Source organism: Schistocerca nitens, chromosome 6, assembly GCF_023898315.1.
Source record: "Schistocerca nitens isolate TAMUIC-IGC-003100 chromosome 6, iqSchNite1.1, whole genome shotgun sequence".
Lineage (NCBI taxonomy): Eukaryota > Metazoa > Arthropoda > Insecta > Orthoptera > Acrididae > Schistocerca > Schistocerca nitens.
This window is the reverse complement of record NC_064619.1, coordinates 226059683-226064579: the sequence shown is the minus strand read 5'-3', so window position 1 is coordinate 226064579 and position 4897 is coordinate 226059683. Positions and strand designations below refer to the sequence as shown.

At 47.4% G+C, this 4897-nt stretch overlaps 1 pseudogene; it reads left to right on the top strand.

The window, feature by feature from the left end:
* The first annotated feature begins 2601 nt into the window (after positions 1–2601).
* Positions 2602–2719, top strand: LOC126191811 (5S ribosomal RNA; annotated as a pseudogene).
* Positions 2720–4897: the final 2178 nt, after the last annotated feature.

Sequence of the window (4897 nt, the reverse complement as noted above, 5' to 3'; positions counted from 1 at the left end):
CTGCTTGCCACCGGCCGAACTAGAATACGTGGTGCACTCTGACTGGAACTGTTGTGCTGCTTTGTAGAAAGCACACGAAAAAACAGATATTCTTGCAGAAAATGTAGCTCATTAAAAAAGCAAACTGTTAAAATAAAGCCTACTGCGGTGCCGTGGTGGACCAGAAGGGTCATTGGTTACCAAACACGTGGCACAAAATCGACACACAAAGACAAAAGCAATTTCCACGAAATATAAGATTAAAAATCATTAAAAATCATACTCGCTTCACACGCTTCAGTTAGGCTGAAGTTCTTAAGTATTTCAACAGTTAAACATAACGAAGTCCTAACTCATCCTGCTTCCTATCACCTGAAACCTCCCTTAAGAGCTACGATCCGTACTCACCAAGCATTCACTGAAGAGCCCACATCTCGTGGTCGTGCGGTAGCGTTCTAGCTTCCCACGCCCGGGTTCCCGGGTTCGATTCCCGGCGGGGTCAGGGATTTTCTCTGCCTCGTGATGGCTGGGTGTTGTGTGTGATGTCCTTAGGTTAGTTAGGTTTAAGTAGTTCTAAGTTCTAGGGGACTGATGACCATAGATGTTAAGTCCCATAGTGCTCAGAGCCATTTGAACCATTTTTTTTCACTGAAGAGTGCCGCTTTCTCTCATGAGATTGCCTAGTTCCCTGTGCAGCGGAAGCTACCAGAGGGGTAGCCATCCATCACCAACCCCACACACAAAAACAGCCTTCGACTAAGATGGGTAAACCTCACTGTTCAGGTATTGGAAACTTAAGTTGGACATCCTGTGCTCTCCTTCGAACGAGAAGCAACATCGTCTGCTCCCAGCAGACGCTGATCAACTCAGCGTTTCCCACAAAACAAAACCGAAACCCCACATTAAAACACACATATAATATTCAATAGGCCTTATTTGAGTGCTCAGTCTTTCTGGAAGAGTTCACGAACTGAACTAAAATCAGGCAGCAAAGTGAATAAGTTGTACCGAATTTGACAAGCGTTTTATGAAACGACTTCACGGAGACGTTTCAAGTTCAGTAACTGTCACCCTATACACGCAGTTCTAAGTGTAATACTTGTCACAATGTTAAATTTTTAACATAAGATCATATCTCTAAATAAGTGGATTTTGACAGTATTTTAAATTTTAAAATTCTGTCAGCAATTATATGAAATACGGTAATCGAATTTATTGTCCTTGGAAGGCGAGAAGTGAGCATCATGCAATTGTGACCGTGAACCGCATTCGCCGTTCAGTAAAACTTGTTTTCCTTCGGTCCACCAGTTCGACACACTCCATCTCATATAATTAATGAATCCTAAATTACGGGTCTTCCCTTGTTATCACGTCTTTCTCCATCTGCGCACCTGATGCTGAAGAACGTCCTCGCACGTCCTGGCGCTGTTAAACGCGCCGCTCCCTGCTCCCTAGATTGGGAACGCTCGTACACTGCTTTCGACAGCTGTCTGGCTGCTTCATCTACATCGAGCGACTATCGCGCTGCAGAGTTAATCTGGAAGAAAGAAGGAGCCCAATTAATAAAAGATGCGCGGCGCGTGAGGAAGTGGCGGGCAGAGGGTGAGGCGAGACGGAAGCTGTGAGGCGCTTCGCGCCGCCCGCCGCTGCTGCTGGTGCCGTTTTATCGACCATATCCTCGGCCGGCCCGCTTTGCTCCAGGGAAATATTGCCCCCGGAGCTTCCTCCCCTCTTTCTAATGTCTCCCCGGTCTCACGACAGATACGTCCGCCGCCAGCGGAGCCACTTGGAACAGCTTCTCTCAGACGATAAATAACTGTTGCTCCCAGCACCATTCCAGTCCTTTGATACGTCCTCCGCTGTGTTTTACACATTCCGGCAGCAGGATTATCCACAAATTACACTCTAAGAAAAAAACAAAAGAGATGTCTTGTGGCAGGCTTGGTAAAGGGATCACAAAAGCAACAAAGATGTAAACACACAACGAGCATGAGATAAGGGGTCCAAAGATGCTAATACATGGAGTCGATTCCATGTGGTCTGTGAAATGTGTGGACACAAATGAGAAAAATGATAGAAACATGTCTTAAATAAAAACGGAATCATGCCACGCAATCAAATATGAAATTTTCACTTTCGTCATTTATCAATTCAAATGGCTCTGAGCACTATGCGACTTAACTTCTGAGGTCATCGGACGCCTAGAACTTAGAACTAATTAAACCTAACTAACCTAAGGGGATCACACACATCCATGCCCGAGGCAGGATTCGAACCTGCGACCGTAGCGGTCGCTCGGCTCCAGACTGTAGCGCCTAGAACCGCACGGCCACTCCGGCCGGCCTTTATCAATTCCATAATAGCGTCTAATATACAGGGGTGAATATTAATAAAACCAACAAACTGCAGGGATGGATTTCTGATTGGAGCTGGAGGAAGAATTCTATGAAGGTACGTCCAGAAATGCGTCGTTGCCACGGTAGTTGGCACTGACGAAAGATGCTTCCTCAGACCACATGCCGTATATTATTGGCGCAGCGAACGGTAAGCAGCTGAATGTTCCGATATTTATGTCGGGAACAAGCTGAGATGGTGTTTGTGAACGGCCAAGCAGGTGGAAAAGCCAACGGCCTTCCCGCAGTGGTAACACCGGTTCCCGTCGGATCACCGAAGTTAAGCACTGATGGGCTGGGTTAGCTCTTGGATGGGTGACCATCCGGTCTGCCGATCGCTGTTGGCAAGCGGGGTGCACTCAGCCCTTGTGAGGCAAACTGAGGAGCTACTTGATTGAGAAGTAGCGGCTCCGGTCTCGGACGGGAGAGCGGTGTGCTGACCACATGCCCCTCCATATGCGCATCCAGTGACACCTGTGGGCTGAGGATGACAAAGCGGCCAGTCGGTACTTTTGGGCCTTCATGGCCTGTGCGGGAGGAGTTTTTTAAGCAGATGGAAACGATCCAGAGACAGCTTGGCTATACCAAAACAAGTACCCTCACAGACACCAACCATATCACACATTTCGAACCCTGAATGAGATTTTCACTCTGCAGCGGAGTGTGCGACGATATAAAACTTCCTGGCAGATTGAAACTGTGTGCCGGACCAAGACTCGAATTCGAGACCTTTGCCTTCCCTGGACAAGTGATCTATCAACCGAGCTACCCAAATACGACTCACGTCCTCGTCTCCTACCTTCCAAGCTTCACAGAAGCTCTCCTACGAAACCTGCAGAACTAGCACTCCTGGAACAAAGGATATTGCGGAGACAGGGGTTTGCCACAGCCTGAGGGTGTTTCCAGCATGAAATTTTCACTCTGCAGCGAAATATGCGCTGATACGAAACTTCCTGGCACATTAAAACTGTGTGCCAGACCGAGACTCGAGCTCGGGACCTTTGCCTTTCACGGGCAAGTGCTCTACCGACTGCGCTATCCATGCGCGACTCACGCATCACGTTCGACTCTCGGTCCGGCACACAGTTTTAATCTGCCAGGAAGTTTCATTTCGAGCCCTTTGTGGGCTTTCTGTCATCATGAGTCCATTCAGACAGACGAAAGTATTGGCGGGCCACTTGCCTGGAGCTTATACTAGAGTCGGTCCCAACATCCTGTAGAATTCGATCCTCCAAATGTGGTGCCTGCATAGTCTGCCGCCTCCCTGCACGTTCGTATGTTTGAAAAGACCCATGCTTGCACAAACGGCAAAAATAGCTTGAAATGTTGTGTGATGTGGGTGGTGTCTGTGAGGATACTTGTTTTGGTATAGCCGTACTGCCTCTACACCGTTTCCATTTGCTTGGCCGTACACAAGCACCATCTTGGCTTGTTCCCGTCATGAATACTGCTTACAGTGCGCTGCGTCAGTCACACAGCCTGCAACATGCAAAGAGCACATTACACGTGGTCAGAGGAACTTTCATTCTACAGCACCATCTACAGTGGCAACGATGCATTTCCGGACACATGTTCATAGGGCCTTCTTTTCCTCCATTTCCAGTCACCAATCCGTCCCTGCAGTTTGTCAATTTGATTAACGTTTGTATTTGACGACCGATTGATTCCAGAATGCTTGAAATGACTAAGAGTCCAAATTTCAGTCACAATAAATAATGTTTTAACAGCGTAAAGCGGAACGATTGCATTTAAAAACACTATTCCATTCCTGTTCATGTGTAAATTGCAGGTGCAGAGAGGCAGGTCATTGAACGCTGTCCTGGAATGCATATTACTGTGGAAGGTTACACATTTTGCCTTTGTACAGTAGTAACATATTTCGTGGAACATTTGGTAGTGAGGTGTTCGCTGTTGTCAGTGCTATGTGCAGATTTTGCTGGTTTATCGAAGCATTTCAGTAATCTATCGTTTCGAGTCTTGATTCAGTGATTACAGATACGGGGAAACAACCTCATAACACCGCTTTTGGCTATAATCTGAAAGCATACACATGATATAATACCGCGGACAGGTTTTGATGAGTGGGTGTCTACTACACGCATGCTTATAACTTAAGGATAATTGCAGAATGTGGTACCACACAACGTGGCACTACACAAAACTAGCGCTAATGGCATAGCCACATAGGGAACACACACGATACAGATCTGTAAGTCCACGGCATCGGTGGTAAGTTGAGAAAACCGACCCGAAACACATGTGCTACAAAACACCACTGTTTCCTACGTATGTACCTAGACATCAATATGGAATATGATCACCATGCACACGTACACAGGCCGCACAATGGCTTGGCATACTCTGGATCAGGTGGTCGAGCAGCTGGTGGGGTATAGCCCCTCATTCCTCCACCAGTGCCTGTCGGAGCTCTTGAAATGTCGTAGGGGTTGGAAGACGTGCGGCGATACATCGACCGAGAGCATACCAGACGTGCTCGATGGGGTTTAGGTCTGGAGAACAAGCAG